Below are 25,021 nucleotides of genomic sequence, written 5' to 3'. Positions count from 1 at the left end.
ACAATATATTAGACAATGAAATATTACTATTAAATTTTACTTTATTAATCTTAACTTTTAGTTTTGCTTTGAAATATATATATATACAATATAAATATATAATTCTTATACATACTTCAAGATATATATATCCACACACAATACACATATACACATACATATACACATATATACTCACTATAATAATGTAGTTGGAATATGGGTAATTTTCTATCTTTTCTGAATTTTTCTGCATGTAAGTTTTTTCTACTGTAAATATGTATAGTTTGTAATTATAAAGTGTTGCAAAATAAATGTACATTTTCATTCACCAATACGGAAAAGGTGTGCTAATATATATTATAATATTCTTGAATTGGTAATTTTTACTAGGCAATTTTAGGTAAAAAGAATTCGTCGTTAATACCATTTAACATAACAATAGGCCAAATTTTTTAAAATTACAAAATTAATAACTATTTTATATTATTGTATTGTTAAGTACCTCAAAATTTCTGTTAACCTTTGATTTAATCCACCAACTGTGAAACATTTTATGCAAAAAATATATACTCTTTTGTGCCATTGAGACAGGTAAAGCAAATAGATACTTCTCCCATATGAATTAGGTATTACCTAATACAATATAATTTATTGCAAACTTGCCCTAAATAGTGTTAGACTTGAGTATTTCAAATATACTTTATTCCTGAACACTTATATTTGTGGCCATATCAGTTGCCCATTCAGATTTTCATAAACCCTAACATCTACTCTGTAAAGACCATTCATGTGGTCAATTTGTATTTATAAAATACTTTGATATCTGGCAGTACGTGAATTACTGTTATTTATTGAGAATCTAGATTAATTTCATAAGTCAAAAAGGATTAAAAAAATCTCTGGGGGGGCTTCCCTGGTGGCGCAGTGGTTGAGAGTCTGCCTGCCGGTGCAGGGGACACGGGTTCGAGCCCTGGTCTGGGAAGATCCCACATGCCGCGGAGCAACTAAGCCCGTGAGCCACAACTACTGAGCCTGCGCGTCTGGAGCCTGTGCTCCGCAACAAGAGAGGCCGCAATAGTGAGAGGCCCGCGCACCGCGATGAAGAGTGGCCCCCGCTTGCCGCCAACTAGAGAAAGCCCTCGCACAGAAACGAAGACCCAACAAAGCCAAGAATAAGTAAATAAATAAATAAATATTAAAAAAAAAAAAAAAAAAAAAAAAAAAAAAATCTCTGGGAGAATCCTCCTCAATGAACCCAAAATATGTAATACATGGGTACTTATTTTAAGAATTTTAAAAATAATTTGTTCAACCGAATTAAATCTTACCAGTATTAGCTAGTTTTATCCTAGTCATTTAAAATAGTTGCCTACCATTGACTGATTTCACTCTTATTTATTTCTATGTTTGAAATGCTATAGATAATGAATTAACATGATATTCATGTAAGCCTCAAGGCCTAACCCTAATACATACATATATCTATGTAATGCACCATTAAGGAAAAGACCATCACCATAAAACCTTATAAATAGGAACCTCTATGTCACATGAAAAAATCATTCCATCACTCTGGCAATTTCTTCTGTTGGTTAATCACTTAATCTTAGTCTTTTCTCTGATTTAATTGAAGTACACTGATTTACTGCTAATACAAAAAAAAAAGTGATGTCAGTTTATAGAATATAGACTTAGCTTCAAGATTGAGACACGGTCAGGAAATTGAATCACTTGAATATGTAGCTTTCACTCCTCTATTAACATTAATTCAACATATTTTTATATGGTAATTATTATGAGCTAGCCCATGTTCCAAGGACAGTGGATAAAATGAAGGACCTGATTTCATGATTCGGGCAGGATAAGGCAGACAATAAAAAATAAAAAATAAAGAAGAAAACGTCAGAGAATAATAAATGTTCTGCAAATAATTAGAATAAAGTCATGTAATAGAGTGGCTGGGTCACCTTAGATTGAGTGGTCAAGGAAATCTTCTCCCACGACATTTAAACTGAGACCTGAATTACCACACACACACACACACAAACACATACACACACACACACAACCATGAAAAGATCAGGAGGAAGAGAATTGCAGGAGCAGAGAGACCAACGTGGCTGGGAGCAGTGGGCAAAGGGAGGGTGTTGAGACACGAAATCCATGACTTATCCAGAGGCAAAGATCAGCTCATGTGAGATATCGTAGGGCATGGGAGGAATTGGAGTTTGTTCTAAGTGTAAGTGGGAAGTTACATGATTTGATGTCTGCTTTTTAAAAGATCCCTCTGCTGACTGCAGAGAATGAATTACGGGGAGGCAGAAGTGCAAACAGATAAGTATTGCAGGGAGGGATAATAATGGGTTGGATCATGCATTGTTGGAAATAGAAGAGATATGTTTTTGCAGGTAGAATCAATTATACTTGCTAATGATTTGGATGTGGGAAAGGAGGGGAAAAGAGGAAGTCCAGACTCCTCATAGACTTCTGACTTGAGCAAATGGGTGAGTAACACTGCTATTTACCAGATGGAAAATGGGGGAGAAACAAATTTGAGTTAAGGGACAAGAAATATGCTTTGGAACAAATTAAGTTTGGGTGTCTTTTAGACATCCTACAAGAAGCAGGGACTTGGAAACCTGATTCTAAAGTTGTAGGAAAATGTCAAGACCAGGGTACTGAATGGCAGTCAGCAGCGTAGGGATGATATTTAAAGTAATGGTCCAGGATGATATTACCTAGAACAGCAGTCCCCAACCTTTTTGGCACCGGGGACCGGTTTCATGGAGGGCAATTTTTCCACGGACGGGGCAGGGGAGATGGTTCAGACAGTAATGTGAGCGATGGGGAGCGGCAGATGAAGCTTCACTCGCTCGCCCGCTGCTCACGTCCTGCTGTGCAGCCCAGCTCCTAACAGGCCATGGATCAGTACCGGTCAACGGCTGGGGAGCTGGGGACCCCTGACCTAGAAAGAATGTGTAGTCCAAAAAGAAAGAGCCCAAGATCAAGCCCTGGGGCATTCCAAACTTAAACATCAGAGAGGGGGAAACCAGCAAAGTCAAAGAAGGAACACCCAGTGAAGTGGATGAAAAAACAGAAGCTAAGGGAAGAATGCTTCAAGAAGGAAGTGGTTAACTCTGTTGAATGCTGCTGAGGTCAAGTAAGATCCAGAGAGAGAAACTGGCCACTGGATTTGGCAACATGATGATCAATCACAGGAGAATATCTGACATGGAGAAACAGAATGGATTGAAGGGTGAACAAAAGGTGATTTATCAAAGACAATAACTATAAACCACTCTTTCAAGAAGTTTTGCTTTGAAGACAAGGAGAGAAATGGACCAGTAGCAGCAGGAAAAAATATATTTAGTTATGTTTGTTTTAATATACACCATGCTGATGTGACCTGGTGACCAAGACGCTTTAAAGTTCTCCTCAGCTTGACTAAACTCTAGACAAGCTTCTTCCTGAGAGACCCTGGACCTCCCTTTTCTTAGAGTATTTACTTTAGAAAACTTATAGTTATAAATTCATTCTCTGATCCATTTTAAATATAACTCTTTTTAAGGGCTTCTTGTCTATTTCATAACACAGGACTGTCTTTCTCAGTGACCTGGGTGCCATCTCTTTGAAATGTAATCAAGAAAGATACAGTCCCCATCTCCTGGTTTCTATGGGAAGGTAACAGCCTAACTTCTGTGGTGGCCTTGCTTCAAGCTGCAAAACTACCACTTTTCATAAAAATATGTGAAGTTTATTAGCAAACGCAGATGACCTATGACTTCCTTCTAACATCCTCCAGTATTTTTCCACAAGCTCACCTCAGCCTTTAAAAACTCTAGTGCTCTTAACTGTGGTACAGTTGAGTTCTAGCCTCACTCCTCTATGGCAATAGCCTTGAATAAGTTCTTCCTTGCTTGTTTAACTTTGTCCAGGGCAATTCTGGCACTCCAGATTTACCCTTCACTTCCTCCACCTACTCAATGTGCTCCCTTGCCCTCTATCTTCCTTTGAGTTCTGCCAGTGAGGAACACGGGCTGGAGCTCCCAGAGGGAAGGCTTTGATGGGAGTATTGCAGTAGGAGAAACTGTAGGTTCAGATGAAGATTGGCTAGTAGGTCTGATTGTGGTGAGATGATGAGGCAGTTCAAGTCTGCAGATGTGTGAAGTAAGGTCACAAACGGTGAGTGAGATGTGGTAGGGGTCTAGGAGCTTCAAAGGGAGGTGTATTATAGTCTTCGTGAGGCATAGAAGATCCAAAGCATGTTAGCCAAGCAAACTATAAATGCAGGCGAATGTTCAGTGCCCTTTTAGATTTATGCTCATGATTTAGATGGAGAATAATCGGCAGAACTGATAGTTCTTTCTTCTGGATGTAGGTTAAGTCAGATAGTTGAGCTCAATCAGAGTCAAAGTTTGACTAAACTAGTCTGATAGTAAGAAAGAGAGACAAGAGAGTTTGATGGTGGTCAAGGGATTGAAAATAATAATATTCCACAGAATCTGACTTTGATACAGTAGAAAGTGAGGACCCAGTATCACATAAGGATATCATATAACAGGAACAGATGCTTGCATTAAGATAAAGAAATAATAAAAGTCTGCCCAATAAAACAAATATTTAATATAGATTTTCTTTTGTCAGAATAAAAAAAATGAACAAGTTCACTTTATTTTCTAACATGGGAAAGAAAGATAACCCCTTTCGTACTTATTGATCATTGGTGTTTGAATAAAAATGCGCTAAGCAGCAAAGCAGCGTACAAACCCTAAAACAAAAGGAAAAGAAAGTGTGCCTTTCAGTTTTCTAATTTCATTCACTTCCAAAGAAACAAAGATGAGCAGATAGGCCTGAGGCTGCTGAGGACACAGTCCCAGCGAGGTCCGCAAGGACACTCAGGAACCTGATGAGGAAGTGCTAAGGCATTCTCCCTCTGAAAAACATGTCCTAAAAATATCTATTTTTAATGTATTTGTGTACATATATATATATTTAATGTATTTATGTATTTTATATGTATGTGTACATATGTATTAATATATTTCCATACACACAAACATATAAGCAAACATACATATACATACATACATAAACCAAAATAAAGAACCACCAGATCAAGACTTTGAGACTTTTTTCCAGCCCCAACAAAACAATGTTCAGTAAACAGTTCTTGGTTATAGTGAATCAACAAGGGCTTAAAGTAGTGTACTTGAGCTCGTGTCTATTAGCTCCATATAACATTAGGTGAACCCCCTTGCATTCTCAAGGCTTCAGTTTCCTCATCTGTAAAATAAGGAACCTGATTAGGTTTCCTTTGAATTTACTTCCACTCTAAATGCTTTAATTCTCAGTAAATTAATATACAGAAATGAAGGAACATTGGTGTTTATAATGAATGACAATACTTGGTGCATTAGGGGTGGTTTAGATTCAAGGCTAAGAGTATAGTCTTTGACTAGACTGCCTGGGTTGGAATTCCAGCTACACCACTTCCTTGCTGTGTGCTCGGACAAGTTACTTGACCTCTCTAAGGTTTGGTTTCTTCTACCATAAAGGTAGAATAATAACTACATCAAAGAGTTATGATGAGCATTGTGTTAATACATATAAAGGATGTAGAATAATGCCTGGCACATAGTAAGCACTCAGTAGTATTAGCTAGTATTATTATCACTGTTAGAGAGTATTAAGTTAAAAAGTAGTTATGTATTATGTAGCAGTATTTATATGGTTAGAAAATTTTAGTTACTGCTCAGGGTGGAAAAAGCATTAATATCCTTAGAATGGAATTTAATTTCTGACTCTGAGCCTCACTGTCTAGTGAAGACAAAGTAACCTAACCCATATTAGGTGTTCTCTGTGTCCTCTCCAGCCATTGCTCAGATCTATTCAGATCTATTCAGGCCTCTGCCACAGCTCATTTTGAAACTTCTTTCCCAAACTTCTCTTGCCCAATCCCTTCCCCTGCCCTCTGCTGACTTTAACCACCCTGGAAAATTTAAGCAGCATCAGTCACAGACAAAGATTCTGCTTAGGCAAAGTTTTTCCACTATTTCAATTAGAATTTAGTAATCCCATTATCCTTAGAATGAGGTAGGATGATGTTACTCTATGATCCTGGACAACTGATAGAGTTGTTTTTAGCTGAAAATGCAAGTGTGTAAACTTGCCAAGTGTGACCTTATCTACTTCTAGCAACTGAATCCTGAAGTCACACCTTCATTAGGTAAATATATTGGGTATATATATGCTTTTCCTTCTTCTTTAAATAAACAGATACTACCTAAGAGGAAGTCTGTGATCTGTTGAGCCAAAGCTTTCATTTCTTCTACAGCTTTTAGTTCAGCCACACTAGAGCAATTAAAAGTAGTTTCATAAGAACAGAGTGACAAAATTAGACTGGATAAATAAGGAAATAGCTGATTATAAAGTGCCTCATAAGTCAAGTAAAGAATCTGGGTATTCCTAATATTACTGGGAACATACTGCTGTGATTTATACAAGGGAAATAACATGATCAGATTTTCATTTTAAAAAGATCCCACTGCCTGCTCAATTTTGCATCCCATCTGCATTGATAGATGCAACTTTGTACCTATAGGTATTTGACTTCAAATTACTCAAACTAGGTCACAGATGTCATTGTCATTCTATCTTCCTTCCATATCACTCATCCCAACTGACACCTAGTAGAGTATTTAGGGAGCATTAACTCACTGATTCTTCCCTCATCTCTTAAAACCACAGTATACCCAATATAGCACCAAAGACATAAAGAAGTAGAAAATGTAACTCTTTCTCTAAAAACCATTTAAATTATTGCTGACGTAAAAGATACTTATTGAACTTCTATCTCAGTACCAAAACCATTCTGTAAGATAAATATGAATAGACAACCATTACAAAAAAAATGAATAAGACTAGCATGAGATGTTCAACTAGAATCTAGAATTAACAACCTCTCATGTCCCTTTGGCATATCCCAATATGTAGTTTCAGATCTTCACAGTTTGTAAATATACATTTATGCACTGGTTTGAACCGTATGCGTACTAGAGCAGAAAATTCTTCCAAAGAAGATGAGAAAATGGACAAAGGTTATGACTGACAGAAAAATCACCACCTCTCCATTTTGCCCCTAGGCCATGGCACCGAGGTCTCAGAGCATAAGGTAGGACCATTTACCCGTTTGTAATAGGTAGCGGCATCAGCTGAAAGGATAGACAGAGAAGGAAATAGAACTGAATGATGGCTAAAACCTTGGGGAATGAATATTCACAAACAGTAAATGGGAAGAAGAAAAAGAGTCACCCACAAGAACAGAAAAGGATCATTTTTTAACAAACCTAAAAATGAAAGGGTAATAAACAATGATTTTGCATATTATCTGCTTCCCTTGGGGACCAATTTTGATTTCATATTTTTGACAGAATATATTTGTAGCAATTTTACTCAGTGGTCAATTGCTATTTCACAAATTAATACATGGCACTTGATACAAAATGCCAAAGGAAAAATGAAAAGAAAAATTACTTCTTATATAATGAAATGACACTTTCCAATGTTTGTAAAACACCTTTTCTACATAATAGCAGTTTGTGACTCATCTACACCCTTCATGTACATTCTCGCAACCCATCTGGGATCTCATTAATATGGGAGTCATGTGCACAGATCCAGCAATACTTGCTTAGCATCACAGCATCTACCCCTCAGGGAAGAAAGTACACACACACACACACACACACACACACACACACATGAACTAATATAAGGTGAATGTGTTTCTAGCCAGCATATCTGAAATGTTTTGTTCAAGCAGGGTCAAATTTCATTGTAAGCCAAGCCCCCTGGAAGCACTGTTTGAAATGCCAGCATTGGTTTTGAAGAAATCATTCTAGAACAGCCACAATAAATCCCAAATGGTAGCATCCAGCCTCTCAGACCCTGGCCATTTAATCCTTCAGCATGGCGTTCTGCTCCTATAGGGCGTCTGTCTCTGTACCCATTAAGTCCCTGCCTCCACTGAGCCTGCCACTCTGCGTGTCATTTACAACCATCATTTGGGGGCTTTCCAACCATTACTTACACTAATTTCAAATATCCTGGGACTTAGTCCAATGTTAAAAATGTATTGTTTTCTAAAAGAACCTCTTAATGTGTCATCAGAAGACTAATTCTCTCTAAAAGAATAATTATCCAGCCCAGGGGCACAGAGCAGAGGTTTGATTCCAAATAATAAAGCAAATTTAACTCCCCAAGCATACAGGCTGTTGCTGCTTTTGAATAAAAGCACGAGTTTGGATCAAAATCCAGTTGCAAGCCCTTTTTATTTGACCCTCTGGCTGATCAGATCTGAATTCCAAAGGAGAGACATAACATGCCACTCAATAAAATATGGGCTTAACTTTTCTCCTTCCGATTCAGGAAAAGAATAGCAACATTTGGTGCCCTTCTGACATCTGCAAGGCTGACTATGTGTGCATATCAGGACTTTCATCTTTTGTATAAGATCCTGGAAGCATTTATCTAGCCAGCAACAGAAACAAGAGATTCTAGATCTGTGACTGCAAACTTGCAAATCAAAAGCCATTTGACTGTCACATGCGTTTTATATGAACAGCTCAGTGTTCTGAAAAAAATTTAAAAAAGAAAGAAAAAGAAAACTTCTACTTGAGTATCCATAGATGAAGCACACATTCCAAGTTTTTTCTGCACTTTATTAATTATACCTGCTCAGTTATACAGAAGGTATTTACTTTGCAGTAAATTGTGTTTGGTGGAGGAAGGAGTATTTACCTGAATTCTAAAAATGAAATAATGTGCAATTGCTACCTGTCACCTAGAGTAAGTCACCTAAATCCCTGACAAAGAATGAAGACCTCTTCCCACCTAAGGTCTCTGACTCTGACTACCCACCTAAGGTCTCTGATTCTGACTAGAGACCAGACACTTATAGTTTTTAAAAGAGCTGAACTTTTGTTTTAAATACCACTTAGTGTTTGCTTTACAATAATCATTAAAGAAAATTTGAGAATGCAGAAATGTAGAAAGGAGAAAAGGATAACCTGCAGCTTCCCCTATCAAACATAATCACTGTCAAAATTCTGTTATTTCTTTCTGGTCTTTTATTTTCTATGCATAGGTTGGCCTTGCTTTTTATGTGGTTGAAATCATATTGTGTATATAATTTTCACCTTGCTTTTTTCATTTACTATCTCAAGTATTTTCTTTAATTTTCTGCTTTTCATGAGCAATATTATAATAAACAATATTTTTCATAATCATTGCTCTTCATTTACTAAGTATACCATAGTTTCCATCAGAAATAAACGTCTAGTCTGCTTCCACTTTTTCAATATATAAACTACATATCTCAACATACCTCTGAATAACACTTTTTTCCATGTTTAAAATGATTCCTTAGTATAAATTCCCATAACAGAATGAAAGGTAATTTTAAGGTTCTTGATAACTATTAACACATTTCCATAAACACTGATCCATTTTCAGTGGCATACTGAAGAGCTTCATTGTATGCTTGCTAGAGATGGGAATTACCGATTTCTAAACATCTTTATAATGTGATAGGCAAGCAGGGTAAATGTTTATTGAGCTAATATCTTTTAATGTGACCTTCTTCCATTCTATATGTTTCCAGTGTTTTCCCCTTAAATTCAAAGAAATTTATAGTTGAGTGAAACTTTCAAAATCATCTATTCTAACTCTTTTATTTAAAGATTTGGAAATTGTAGGCCAGTAATATAAAGTGATTTGCAAGTTGGATTTGGTTTTGTTTGTTTTTTGTTTTTTAATTTAAGATATTAAGCTTCAAATAGTGAGAGAGGAATGACAAGCAATTTCAGTAGTTCCAGCTGATGGGGTAAGTTCAAATTGATGCATTTATGAGGATACTTTTTGTCTAGAAGTTCCTGGCCATGCCAGGGCAAGAACTATTACAGTGAAAGAAGCTATTTTTCTTGGCTCCAATCAGCTCTAGTGTTATTATGAGAGTCACCTCTGCCCAGCTATTCTCAATGGCTTCATTTTCAGTCCATCACTGGTAGCCCATCTTTCCTATCTTCCATCAGCCGTCTCTGGCTCTTGACCTGCTGAGTGCCTTGGCTCTCCACATCACTTTCTGAATCTCTTATTCTCTCTTTGACTAGTGTCCCAACGCAATCTTGCTTAACCCTTCATGTAGTTTCAATACATGGGTTCCATCCCACACCACCATCATCAGTGAACTACAGGGATAACATAAAATACACTAGACTCTCAGTTTCTTTCCTGATTTACCTCAGGAACTCTTTTATCTTTTTTCCCCTTAACAGTTATTCATATGGTCATATCACAGAGCTCATCAGAAATTGCAACACCAGTTAAATTTAAATTTTAAAAAGCCGAGTCTTTGACCACTGGTCAGTCTCCTTGTCTTCTTTTTCCAGTGTCCTCCCTCAATAGTGATCTCCAATTCATTGACCCTAGACCTTTACCACTTCCCATCGACCTCCTCCTAGCTTCAATTTCTTCATCCGTCTGTTTAGATCATATGATGAAATATCATAGGTAACCCTTTGCAAATAGTCATAATTAATTAATCATCATAATCCTTCAAAAATATCCTCAAGTTACTTGCCTCTCCCCATTTATCCATCGTCCCCACACACTCATATAAACCTACCCATCTCATTCTCCACATCTGCACCCAAATAACTGAACATTCCTGGACAAAAATCACACGAGCAAGAGGCTGATTTCACTTTAAACTTTCAGACATAAGCCTCCCCTGCCCATACAACCATGCAACCTTATCATGTTTCTTTTATTAACTCCTATCCTTCTTCCCTCAAACATTTCATACCTTATATCTTTTCTTAAATCTCGTGAACCCCTTCCTCTTAGCCCAAATTTCAGCTGGTAATTTCATTTCATACTTCACCAAGAAAATAAAAGCCATCTAAATCCACAATCACAAACCTACCTGCACCTGAACCCACTCTCTCATTGTAGGTCCTTTTATTGAAGGCAAATCCATGTTATCAAATATAATCCCTGCATGTCTTCCAAGGATTTTGTTCCTGCAATCATCTCCTCTTTCTTCTACACCAGCCATCTCTTCTAGTCTTCTCAAATGTTTCCATCAATATGCAAATATGTGGTTGTGTTTTTAAAATAAAGCAAAGCAAATAAAACTAAATCTTCCTTTAACCACACATCCTCAGCTACCATCCCAATTTTCTGCTTATTTTTACAAAGAAATGTCTCTGGAGAGTACTCTTTTGTGAAATCAATACTTCCTTACTTTATTTAACTCATTCCAATTTCTATTTTGTCTCCCTCTTTCCATCAATATTGTTCTTACCAAAGTCACCAAATGACCACCATGTTGTCAAATCCAATGAATAATTTTCTAGTTTTGTCTAATCAGTCTCAAAATGTGGTCCAGGGATCCCTGGAATACCAAAAAATTTTTCAAGGGGTTTATGTTATAAAATCTATTCCTATAATAATACTGATAACATCAGATGTGATATTAATTAATGTGATTTTTAAAATATTGTCAAATGGAATACGACAATACTTGACCAATGTGTATAACTCAGTAAACCAATATTTTCTGGGTGATAAATGATATTACAAAATCACGCATGGGCGAAAATATCCATTCAAAGTATAAAGTAGACTGATAGGTATTAAACAGAGTATTAAATTTTCACTGATATGGTTTTAGATTCTACACTGCAATTAATTTTTAACAAATTGCCACTTACCAAGTTTTGGCACAGTATAAAAGAATATCTACAGCTATTTTTACAGGCTACTAAAATATTATTTCCTTTTCCAACTACATTTTGTGTTAGACCAGATTTTCTTCATATGCTTCAACCAAAACAACAGAACAAAACAGACTGGTGCAGAAGCAGAAATGAGAATCCAGATGTCTTCTATTAAGCCAGACAAAGAGATTTGTAAAAACATAAACCAATGTCCCTATTCTCAATATTTTTTGTTTCGAGAAGTATAGTTTTTTCATAAAAGTATGTTATTTATATTAATGTGAAATGGATTTATTTTTGCTATTTTTAAAGTAATTAATATACACTTTAAATTTTTGTTTTAATTTCTAATAAAGTAAACTTTGATAGAAATAACTCACAAAAACAGAAGCCCCTTAGGGTTCTCCATAATTTTTAGGACTGTAAAGATTTGCTGAAACCAAAATCCTGCAAAACGTACCTCTTGGTCTAACTCACCCTCAGTGATAACTGGCATTCTCTCCTTGCTGATATATTTTTCTCTTTGCTTTTACAACACCACAATCTACTAATTTTCTATTTCACTGGCCTATATATATATATATTTATAAATATGATACTCCTGTTTACCAATTCTCTAAATTATAGAGTGATTTGGAGCTCTATGCTAGATCCTCCAACTTCTCTTTCTATATTTCCCTTTCTACAATATCTCATGTATTACCATGGCCTTAAATCCTATCTTTATAAGCATAACTCCCAAATTTACATCTCCTCTGCACTATTCTCCAACTTCTCCTCTGAGGTCCAGACTTTATAAACAACCACACATGGTATTTCCAATTGAATGTCTCTAAACTATCATGTTCAAAACTTTACACTTGATTCCACCTTCCCAAACCAGTCCTCTTCTGACCTTCTCACATAATGACCTCAGGCTAAAGACCTGAGGATCATCCTTGAATTTTCTTTTCTCTTCTCCTCAATATCCAATCTAATAGCAAATGCTGATGTTTCTTCCTCTGAAATACAACAAAGAGCCTTCCACTTCCTCCTATTTTCACTGCCACTAATTTAAGCCAAGTCATCATCCGTTCTGTTCACCAAACTCTGTCTTGTGCCCTACCCAATTCATTTTCCAGAATGATCACTCTTCTATTATTCCCTATAATAGGACCCTTATAAATCCCTTTGTGCATTTCAAAATTATAACCGTTTTGTGTTTTTTTATGGTTCTTCTGTTATCTGTCTTCACAAGACTGCAAGCTCCATGAGGACAAGGATCTTGTCTGTTTTCGTTCACTGCTGTTTCTGAAGGATTTAATATGGTGCCTGGCTCTAACTATTTGTTGATCTGAATCGTCAGTCCACAATGTCTTAGAAGTTTCCTGTGGTGGCTTTAACTGTGTCAGCTTAGATCAGCAGGAACTATAATTCCTGGAATTCCTTTCCCTGTGGGGTTCTGAGTTTGACTTGACCACTGGAGAAATATTAGATTTCGAAGGCAGAAGTGAAACAGTAGCCATCATGCTCTGAAATCTGTAGAGGGTGGGAGGCACCAGTGCAGGTGGCTCACATTGTCATGACCTGATGGCCCACCTTGATACCACGAGCCAGCTCTTCAAGCTCCCACTGGATCTCCTCAGCAACTTCTCAGGGTCCTGCATATCCAGTGAAGAGCACTAGATTTTCCTGCTGGTCACCTGCATCACTGAGGTCCACTGAGCTGGTGAGAAATAGACAGCTCCTCTGCCTCTTTGCCCTCCTCCACTTCACAGTCAGCTTTTTCACCTGACCACCAGCCCTGAAGACCTACAGCTACCTCAAGCCACATCAGGTGCAGAGATAATAGCTTTCTATAGAATTCTTCACCAACTCACACAATTTCACAATGTCTAGACCCTATGATAAATTCTTTTTTCTATATCACTCAAAGAGGTTCTATTGCTTATATTGAACCCTAGCTGATACTTCCCTGGAAGGAAGAAAGGAAGGAAGGAAGGAAGGAAGGAAGGAAGGAAGGAAGGAAGGAAGGAAGGAAGGAAAGGAAGGATCTCATACAGCCCAACTAGTCTAGCCTGCTATCATCAATAAACTGCAGCAAGTTGAAAATTGCAGAAAGAGAAAAAATCTCACAAATCTCTCTTTATCAGTTACATATTTTCTGAGGCCCTTGGGAATTTGCCTAATCCTAGAATAGAAACAGTCAAAGATAAGATCCCAAAATTCAAGCATGAAGGCTTAACTCCTTTATCACCAGAACCCAAAGGACTTTTACATGTGTTTTGACAAGCTGACAATCCAGGAACATCTGTTTACTTGTTTGTTTATTTGTTTTTACTAAAACTGTTAAATTGGCATGTTACAATGTGTGTAAGCATAGCAACAACGTAAGTCATGTAAGAAATCATTAAGGAAAGAGCACACATTTGTATTATTTTGCTAACTTTCTCAAATACTCAGCTCAGAATTGCAAAAAGAACTATAAAATCTGACATACAATCAGATAACTTTTAAAACCTACCGGATTCATGCTCTGAAATGACCATTTCATATCCATGTAAGAGATTTTTATGCTACAGTTTTAAGTTTGGCAATCAATTGGTACATATGAGCAAGCCTGTAAGCCTTTTCCGCTCATTCTAAGAAAGAGTTGTTCTCCAAGTTCAAATTTTCTGCCAACTACTGACAATAGCACCAACAATTTTCCTTCTATATTCAATCAGCGCATGTAGATCAGCCTGGGCCTCATTGACAGAGCTGTAAATTTGCAGGTTGTAAAGATTTAATGGAGGGACCCTGCTAGTGACGGCTCTATTTGTGGCTCAGACAGTCTCACAGAGATGATAGAGGTCTGGAGCTCAGGGTCCAGTTCAGTCCTTTTACATCTTACCATCAGCTTCCCAGAGCTACTCACTGTAAATTCAGGGAAGATTTAATAACAGTACTCCCAGAAATATCAAGTTTAACATTTTCCTGATATGTCAATGTCCATCTGAGCATGGATTCACAGATGGATATCAAGGAGGGAGGACGTGGTAGGCAGAATACTGGCCCCTCAAAGACAGCCGCATCCAAATCCCCAGAACCTATGAATACCTTATGTAGCATGGCAAAAGGGACTGCACGTATATAATTAAGTTAAGGATTTTGTGATTCCTGGATTATCCAGGTGGGTCCAGTGTAATCCCTGGAGTCTCTGTAAGAAGGAAGGAGTGGCAGAGTGAGAAAGGAGTCATGACAATACAAGCAGAGTTGGTGAAGGAGTTGTAACAATGCTATGTTGCTGGCTTTGAAGGAGAAAAGAGCCATGACCAAGACTCCAGACTGCGTCTGGAAGCTGTGGAAGGTGACATACAGATTCTGTCCTAGAGCCTCCAGAAAGAAACAGCCCGTCTGACACCTTGACATTAGCCCTCTGAGACTGACTCTGGTCTTCCTACTCACATGACTGTTAAGGTACTAAATTTGGGTTGTTTAAAGGTACTAAGTTTGTGGTTATTGTGAACGGAGCAATAGGAAACAAACAGATAAGGGTTCTACAAAACTGGAGTTCTAAGGATCCAAACCTTTGCCCCTTGCCAAAGGCAACCAGAAGCAAGCAAGGGTACAGCCTGCCTCTAACCACAACTTCTGAGTTTGTCGTGTTTCAAGGGGCAAGGTCTGACATGCAATTTATTCCAACTGGAAAATAATAACCAAAGCCTGTAGTGGGATGAATGTAGTGAACTTTTAGGACTTAATGTGCCAGATTCATCAAATTAGACACTATGATGTGTTCTAGCCTCTGCAGTGCAAGTGAGACTCACTCAATCCTCACCCTGCATGGCGGTCAAGGACCACCAAACAAACGGCATTCTGCTTACAGGACTTTTCTAAACTAGTTTCTCTTGCACTGTGTAATATTCTTGTGTGTGTGTGTGTGTGTGAATAAAGAGTAAAATTATTTTACTAGTGGTTATCTGCACATGATTCAACAGAATTTCACGTAAGAAATAATTCTATTTGATATTTGTTTTAAAAAGACACATATAAAAGAGAAAATCATGAAAATTAGAAAATACTGATAGTCCAACCGTGAAGAACTGGTTAATTCTGTTACAAGAATTCAGTGGAGTATTGTTCAATTATTAAAAAGTATAAAAGATTATTTATCAAAATGGAAAAATATTCATGATTTGTTAGAATATGAAAAGGCATGTAGAATATAGAACATTTGTAATCTTTATAATACATATGATTAGAAAAACTGAGAAAATATATATCGAAATAGTGACTAATCATTTTTAGTTCTTGGAGGATACCTGGAGATTATTATGTATTAGTTTCTTATACTTTCGTGTTTCTCAAACATGCTAAATTTATTATTTTTGTCATTAGAAAAAAATTTTTTTTTAAAAAATTAAAACTCTTCGAACAAGCCCGGGAAGGCCAGGGTAGTGTGCCCCAGCGGCACACGGTGGAGCTTCAGCATCCACATCCTCTGCTTCTCCCAAGTGCAGGTTCTGCGGCCTCCCACGCCAGACCCCTTCTGAGCAGATTCATTAGGCCTGTAGTTCAGGGCTGCTTTCCCACAACACTGCCTAATCAGAGATGACAACTCTGGGACTCCACTAATGATGCCATTATTTCAGTGGACAGAGTCTAGTTAGTCCCTCCCAAAGTGGCTTAACAGTAATAGCAATAATAGTAACAATGACAGCAGAAGCAATGGTGTCTTTTATTGGGCACCGACTATTTGTCAAGCACTGCACCAGGCCCCTTTACTTATATTGCCCTAATCCTTATGACAACTCTGCAATCTAAAAATATTACTTCATTCTAACATAGAAAGAAGCCGAAATTCAGATTCTAAAGTATTTTGCCAAGATAGGAGATGCCAGATAATGTTCTCACCCCTAACTTTCTGACTTTACTTCTTGAATTTTTACTACTATGTTACTAAAGTAGTGTGTGTGTGTGTGTTTATGTAGTTAAATGTTTCATTGAGCGCTTACAATGTGCTATGCACTGTACTTTGTACAACCAAATGAAGGGACTTGCATCCTCCCTACTTTGTAGATGTGGAAACTGAAGGGCTAAGAGGTTAATTTGTTTGGCTGAGGTCACCCAGATGGCAGAGAACAGAACTGAGTTTTTACCCAGGTCGGCTGATTCCAGTGATCACCCTTACCCACTGTGCTCCACTCCATCCCTGAGAACACACGCTCCCCTTCCTCAGTCACCTTTAGGCTCTGGCCTCTGTCTTTCTAGTACTAACAGTTTAGACTCCAGGCTATCCAGGCCTAGCAGAGGGAAAGCAGCCCCTGCTCCTGACTCAAGGTTCGCTGCTCTGTGGCTTGCCTCCAGGAGCTGCCCTCCTGTGTCTGAGCTCCCCCAGACCGCTACCTTCCTACCTGCCTAGTACCTCTCCTGCCGTGACTGACTCCCTCAGAATAAACCTCCCGAGGTGGGCCTGAAGAGGCCACCACATGCCAGTCCTGTTTGCTCATCAGAGTTTACCTTCTGGCTCTTTGAATGGAGTTCCTGGCAGACCTTTCCTGATTGGCCAAGTTATTGCCCCGTCCCCTGCTGAAGAGCCCTGCCTATCCATCGCTGCCTGGATCCTACGATGAGGTGATATAACATGAAAGTAGTCTAACATTTTTTGCAATTTAAAAAGTCATGCTGTCCACTGGCAGGAACACCTAAACAAGTGAAGAGCACATATATCAAAAATATAGCTGGAATACATAAACTGTGATCCAGACAAAAAATTAATGTGGAGACATAATGATGGTCTCTCATGCAAGCATACTGTACAGAATATCAATGCCACTGATGTTGATGAATGACCCAACACAGCACAAATGGCGAACTGCCATTTGAATGTCAAAATCTCAGGTTCCAAGGCAGAAACTATTATCTCTCTAACTAGTCTGAAGGACCCCAGAGCTGCACATCAGACTCTTGAGTAAGCCATCATCCCACTGTTTCAGGCTCACAAAGAGCCTCAAGGTTGCTCTGGCCTCACAGAGTGTGAAATATTTCACTGATTATCGCTTTGTGACAGATTTAACATTTTTAAGGTAACATCTAATACACAAGATGAATTTTCCACTTCTAAATTCACTAATAGAATCAAGGCTCTTAAGAGGTCATCCAATCCATCCCTCAGCCTGCAGGCAGGTCCACACTTACCCTCTCAGACATGTGAAAATCTCCCTGGTTTTAAAAGACCTTTCAGCCAGGATGGTTTAACAAATTTCCTCAATGCCCATGAAATGTTAACAGCTCTCAGTGGTAGGAAATATTTTCTTGCCTTTAACCTAAAGCCCTTATGCTGCCTTTTCAGCACATTGTAATGAAACTACATGCAGTCTTTTATTTTATGGTTTTCAGTATTCCTTCTTCTCTCTTCATCTTACACAGTAGTAATTTACACATTTTATCATAATTATCTATCTCCTCAGTAGACTGCTAACCCTGGAATTCAGGGATTGGATCTTTTATTGATATAAGTTTCTAGAAAGATCCTAAAACTACTATATGTAGCCCTTCTATGTGTTAGCGCCCTTCCTTAGCTGTTTTATAGAACTTAGGATATTAGTTAAAATTCCCTTTTTAGTTTTCTATCTGACACTATCTTCCCCATTAGGAGCTGTCAGAACAAGAGAAAGGAATGGGAATGTACACCCAAATATTAACAAAACCCATATATTTTTTGAAGATCTTAGAGAAATCTTTCTATTTATGGCCTATTCAGCAGACAAATATTGTAAATGGTTTCCTTCAGTGAGCCCTCAGAAGGAATCTCAAATAACTTCACAGGGCAGGATTTGCACAGCTTCCATCGCAGATCCATCAACAGTGCTCATCTATCATATACTCTGACAGGTGAATGTGACCTGGGCCCCCAGTCAGGCAGTTGCAATAGGCTATTGATTAAAATAGAGCTAAATTTTTTTAAAATCTATTTTTTGACCATTTGCTTCTGACTTAAAATTGGGCGTTCTGGTTAAATCAACCAAACTGATTTATGCAGTTAAGTTTCCAAGTTACCATACAGTTAGCAAACTTTAGTGGTGCTTCTTTCAGGATGTCATGTCATTCTAAAACTGATTGAAATAACTTATAAAGACATTTCTTGTAGGATGGCTACATTAAAACTTACAGGAAAAAGGTAAGCCAGAAATCCACATGGAGGAAGGGAGACAGGGACATATACAGAAATAAAACTGAGATAATTACTGCCACTGAGGAATAAATTTAGCTTTGTAGGAAGTCAAAACAAAAAGTCATAGGTTTAGAATTTCTCAGCAATGAATAAACTAAATCACGTTAATGAAAGAAAGCCTAAAAGTACATCTTAGAAGCAAATATTACCCAGAATTAAATTATAAGAGGACTCTATAAGATGATCTCTTTTTTAAAAATGAATAAAACATTAAAACAATGTTTTCAACAACTGGTCTCTAGAATTTGTAGAAATATGCTTCAAATTATAATTTCATACATTGACTCTCAGCAAAAGACAACAAAATCCATTGTATTAAAAACATCGGATTTGGCAATGATTTCTTAGATACAATACCAAAAGCAATGGTCCATGAAAGAAAAATTAATATGTTGGTTTTCATTAAAATGAAAAGTGTTGGCTCTGCCAAAGACACTGTTAAGAGAATGAGAAGACAAGCCCCAGACTGGGAGAAAATAGTTGCAAAACATATATCTGATGAAGGACTGGTATTTAAAATATACAAAGAGCTCTTAAAACACAATAGTAAGAAAACAAATAACCTGATTAAAAAATGAGCAAAAGATCTGGACACCTTACAAAAGAAGGTATACAGATAAAAAATAAGCATATGACAAGATGTTCTATATCATATGTCATTAAGAAACTGCAAATTAAAACAATAATGAAATACCACTACACATCTATGGGATGGCTAAAATCCAAAACTTTGACAATACCAAATGCTGACAAGGATGTGGAGCAACAGAACTCTTATTCATTGCTGGTAGGAATGCAAAATGGTACAGCCACTTTGGAAGACAGCTTGGCAGTTTCTTACAAAACTAAACATACTCTTACCATATAAGCCAGCAATCATACTCCTTTATTTGTCCAAATGGGCTGAGAACTTCTACACAAAAACCTGCACATGAATGTATTTAGCATCTTTATTCGTAATTGCTAGGACTTGGAAAGAACCAAGATGTCCTTCAATAAGTGAATGGACAAACTATGGTACATCCATACAATGGATTATTATTCACCCATAAAAAGAAATGAACTATGAAGGCACAAAAAGACAAGAAGGAATCTGAACTGCATAGTGCAAAGTGAAAACTATTCTACCCTCTTTTTCCTAGTTCTCTAAATATTCATGTTTGGTCTCTCATTAATTCCTACTCCTCTTCACACATATTAAATGCTATCCATCAGTTTTTTACCCTTAATCATTTTGATCTTTTTCATGTACTTGAGCATTCTGCCTTATCTCATACACTTTACTTAACTAACACAAACCTCACCCACTTCACCACCTCCAAAATCAATTAACAACGAAACCACAAAGAAAAAAATCTCTGCTCTTCTTTCTCATAGCTGCCCTCACAATGTGAGTTAACGTTATCACATCTGTGTAACGAAGAAGTGTATAAGGGTTTTATTACTATTATTTTTGTAATTATTATTATCTCTTCCACAACCATCACACACAATCAGCCATCAAGTCCTTTTTCAAAATTCCCTGTTCCCTCCTTTTCACTTGCATAGCCTTGACACAGATCTTTACCATCTCTTGCCAGAACTATGGTAAACGCATTCTACTTATATTCAACCATCAGACATCTTTCTAAATATAAATAGTATCTTGTGAATTCCCTGCATATCTTCCTTCTTTGACTTCTTGCTACCTAGTCCAAAACACTGTATCATGCTGCATAAGGATTTTCACAATTAGCTTCTAACATGTCTCTTCAATCTCATGGTGCAGCGTTCCCTGTCATGCAACTCAGGCTCTGGTCACATTCTATTCTCTCTATTTGAAATGCCCTTTCTTTTCTTTCTTTTTCAGGAAAATTTCTACTTTTAGTTTAATTATGCAAATGTTAACTACTCTATAATATTCTCCTCTTCCTTGCAAAGTCTTAATTATTCCTCCTTTGTACTTCTACCTCACTTTGCACATACCTCTTTTATTGCTCGGTATGCTAATTATTGCCATTTTATTTTACTGATTGCCTTCTCCCAATAGAATGTGAGGTCCTTGAAGATTATGTCTTTTATAACTTTGAATCTTTCTGCCTAATGCAGAATCCTATAAAACTATTCCCTCAATAAATATTTATTGAATAAACACCTAAATAATATCATCATTATAAAGTAAACTAATTCTTTCCAGTTTGTTCTGGCAGAAGGGCATGGATCCAATTCATCTAAAATCCAACAAAGTTATTTAGCCACATATTTAAAACATGACAAACTGGGACAAAGTCATCTTTTACTCTGTTTAAAATTGAATACCATTCCCACTCATACAAATTCTATCAATAATTGAGGATTGGAGTTGAAATAAAGTTATAATTCATTCTATAACAAGATCATAGGCTTTGGAGCATAGACACTTTTCTTCTGTGGAATCAGCAGTACATACCAGATCAATAAATGCAGAAAAATTCTTACCTTGTTCTTAATTGACTTCTCAGAAAGATAAAAATGGCAAAACAATGTTCAACAGGAGAACTGATATACTTAAAATATTCTTGTTCCTCACGAAAAATATGAGATTGAAAGACCAAGTCTTGTAAACTGGTAAAATTTCATGTCTAAACAAATAATGGGTTACTAATTTTGTCAAAGGGTTATCTTTTCTGAAAATGTAATAAACTCTCCTTCAAAGCCATCCCTCACAGACAGATGCTTTGTCTTAGTCATCATTAAAGGTCAGTGCTGAGGAAGGTACATGGAACATATGAGGGGCTTAATGAATGTTAATTGAGTCCATAAATGAAAAAAAATGAAAGTAATTATACTTTACATACAAATAAATATTTATCTTTCAAATTAGGGTGTCAATATTTTGGGTCCCCAAAGATCTTCTGAGGTAGCTTTTTTTACTTTATCTTATTTTTCAATAATTCACTCAACAAATATTAAGTCCACATTATGCTAAGTGAAATAAGCCAATAACAAAACAACAAGTCGTGTATGGTTCTACTTATGAGGTACCCAGAAGTAGTCAAAATCACAGAGACAGAAGGCAGAATGGTGATTGCCAGGAGCTGGGGAGAGCCGGGTGTGGGGAGTTATTGTTTAATGGGTATAGAGTTTCAGTTTTACAAGATGAAAGAGTTCTGGAGATGGATGGTGGTGATGGTAGTACATTATAAATGTATTTAATACCACTAAACTGTATATTTTAAAATGGTTAATATGGTAAATTTAATGTTTGTGTATTTTACAAGAATTTTTTAAAAACTGGGAAAAAAGTACTAAGTCCTTCTACATTTAAGTACCTATACTCAGCTTTGGAAAAAAAAAAATGAGCAAGACATAGTCCTCAAAAAAACTAACACAAACTAGTAAGGGAAAGAAAAGAAGATCAACGCCTGAGATATAGAGCATTTTCTAATGTGTTTTAGAAAACACTAGCCTCTGAGATGCTACCCAAAACAAAGTGGCCCATGGCCTAGAAAGAGAGTGGGAATTGATCAATACTCTATCTTAGAGATTCAAGATGACAAGAGCTGATTACAGGCTCTGAAACAACATGCAGCAAGAAAATACATTTAACTCCAAAGCTCCCAAGCTTATTTGATGAAAATTTTTCTTTGCATAACACCTATTAATATACCAGAGCACACTTTAGAAAGTGAAGCATTCAGAAGTTCTGTAAGGCAGGAGATCTCATGAAAGTAGAGAAGGGAAGGACAGAGGAGGGGCTTCTAACTCTGCCTGGTGGAGGTGGAGGGAGAGGGCAGGATAGGGATGAACAAGGAAATAGTGGAAACACAGTGGGAAAAACTTCCATACGGAATTCTAGGACGAGAAAAATCAACACCCATTAAGTCCGAAGAAATAATTCATACAGTCATCAAGGTAAATTATGCTTTCATAATTCCTAGTTTACATTCATTATCAGCCCCTAGGCATACTTTTAATTTTTTGAAACAGAAATATCACTTTGTATGAGAACGTGAAAAAATCTGGAATTCATTTTCAATTCCACCTCGAGCTAGTTTAGTTCTCTGATAACCTTCACAAATTAGTTCTAACAACTGTACCTTTGCCCTGTCTCCAAGAAGTGAACCCTTATAAGCCAAGTTTAAGGTTTGGCTATTATTTTATCACTTGTGTCTCTGAACTTGTCATGGTGACTTTGTTCATATCTTAAGAGGATTTTGACTTGCTTGTAATGATGGAGCCTTCCCTAGCACTTTTCCATCCAAATTCTGCCCTAGGGTCTGCTGTTCAGCCCGATGCAAGCTCAACCCTGCCTCCTACAAATGGACATTTCTACCTGCCTAGATGGACATTTAGTTCCCTTTTGTACATAGACTCTTGCTTTGCTTTGTTCCACTTATGTATGATGATACTCTGTTTGATGCTTCTGGGTCTCCCTAAAGCACAGAAAAATTTGGTGTCATGTCTTTTGTCTTGGAGTGTCCAGGTTAAGAACAACTCAGAACCTCAATTACTCATGCCCATACTAGCTCCCAGTTCTCACCTCTCTACCCATTCAGCAGGCTGATAAATGTAACCTGCTTTTTTTTTTTACCTTTTAAAGCTTCTTATACCAAATATATCATTAGAGTTGTTCCTTGTCCCACTCACAGAATGCCTGGGAAGAGGGACACTGTCTTCCAAGCCTGCCTTTCCTTGCTGAATACCAAGAACACATCTCTGTTTTTCTAGAACTTTATTGCTAACTATTATGAGGAAACTGGTGGAACAAGTGAAAAAGAACAAGCATGGAAGAGTGACAATGTTTTAAAAATTCTTACAAAATTCTTAAAGTCATAGTATTGACCTGTAGAAAATAATGCCACTTATGCGTACTTTGTATAGACCATCTGCACACATATCAGAGAATAAGCACATATCTTACATACCTGGAAATCAAATCTATGTAAAGGACTGGACTAAAGACAATAGAAGAAAACAGGTTACCAATAAAATACAGACATTAAAAGGTGGATTAATATTAAATCTTTTACTTCAATGGAGGTTTGTAAAGTCTGAGTGTTCAGAAAGAACACAGAACATTTCTTACAAAAGTTAAAGGAAGAAACTTAAACCAAGGTACTTTAAAACTGTTCCTGTGCATCATGAATAGAGCCATTTGTCTCTCCATCTGTGTGTGAGTGTGCACACCTTATTACAAAGCAAGTTTAACATCCGGAGAAAGACATTTTATCATATGTGGCATGGAGTTCAGAATTTATCCCTCTGATATTATCTAAAATCAGAAGAGTGTACCCATGTTTGTTTCCTGCAAGGCTGGATTTGCATAAGGGATGGAAGCAACAGAACCCTTGCGTGTAATAAAATTTATCCTCTAAAAGTCAGGACTTTAGTAAACCAATGATTTTAAATCTCCTATTCCAGGAAAAACCTTAGTCATTAGAAGGCACACTCCAGAATGTTCTCAGCATCCAGTTAAATCCAGTCATTTGCCTTTGGACATTCAGAGTTAAAACATTCCATAATTTCTGATTTTCTAATATCACTTGTGTTGAACAGAACTAATTTATCTGGACCAGTTCTTAGGGACAGAGTTTATGGGTTTTATATACCAGGCTATCAGATGAAAGAACGAATTCAATAAGGAGTCATTCCATGAGAAAAAAAATTATAAAAAAACAATGGTTATAAAGAGTAAGAGTTCATGGGAGTGAAGATCATCAAAATCATCGTGAAAATCTGGGACATCAAAGAGGAGACCTATGTAATGGAAGGAAGGTTGGGGAAGCAATCACACTGACAAGCTGGATAGTACATAGTTTTACAAAGAAATTGAAGAGGATGAAATGTCTCAGTGTTCTCAAATGAGTAAATCCTGGATTAAATATTTGGGAACAGATGATTTAAGAATATGTATCAGTGAAAATGCTCCCAAGTTGAGAGAATTTATGTTAAGATTAATTTGTAGATCCCAATCAGCATGTGAAAGCTATAGGAGACCTTCCTCACCGGGGTCCCTATACTCATAAGACTCCTGCCACGGAGCCAAGATACAGCCTGGAATGCATGCAAGCTCCCTATCCATGAGGGTTCCTGTGGTTTGCGT

The sequence above is a fragment of the Balaenoptera acutorostrata genome, chromosome 14 (assembly GCF_949987535.1).
Source record: "Balaenoptera acutorostrata chromosome 14, mBalAcu1.1, whole genome shotgun sequence".
NCBI classification, from domain to species: Eukaryota; Metazoa; Chordata; class Mammalia; order Artiodactyla; family Balaenopteridae; genus Balaenoptera; species Balaenoptera acutorostrata.
This window is presented reverse-complemented; position numbering follows the sequence as displayed.